Below are 708 nucleotides of genomic sequence, written 5' to 3'. Positions count from 1 at the left end.
GTGACCACTTTTTAGTGTATGGAGATGTTGAATTATAATGTACACCTGAAACTTATATAATAATTTTTAAAAAGAAGATGAGGAGAGAGAACAGGGCAGAAAGAGTATTTCAAGAAATAATGTTTGAAAATTCCCAAATTCAGTGAAAAACAAATCTACACATTCATTAAAGAGATTCACATTCAGAGACACCATAAACTGCCAAAAGCTAAGACATAAAGAGAGAATCATGAAAGCAGCAAGGAAGAAGAAATTCAACATGTACAAGGGATCCTCAGCAAGACTAACAGCTGTTTTCTTATCACAAACAATAACTGCCAGAAGGCAGTGTGATGATATATTAAAAGTGCTGAAGGAAAAATAGTGCCAACCAAGAATTCTATATCCAGTGAAAGGTAACTACATAGGCAAATATAAAAGACAATATAAATGTACATTTTGTTTGTAACTCTTTTTTTCTCCTATTTCATGTAGAAGACAACTGCATAAAGCAAGAGTTGCAAATACATTTTTGATCAGCATGCTATGTATAAAGATGTAATTTGTATGACAATAACAGCATGAGAGAAAGAAGAAAATGGAACTGTAGAGAAGCAAGTTTTTAGATACAATTGTAATTAAATTGCTATTAATTGAAACAGACCATTATAAATAAAGATATTTATTTCAATCCACACAAAAAATAGCTGAATAAAAAGTACTAAAAAA

Source organism: Physeter macrocephalus, chromosome 17 (assembly GCF_002837175.3).
Source record: "Physeter macrocephalus isolate SW-GA chromosome 17, ASM283717v5, whole genome shotgun sequence".
NCBI lineage: Eukaryota > Metazoa > Chordata > Mammalia > Artiodactyla > Physeteridae > Physeter > Physeter macrocephalus.
The sequence above is the reverse complement of the archived record's forward strand: the minus strand, read 5'-3'. Positions refer to the sequence as shown.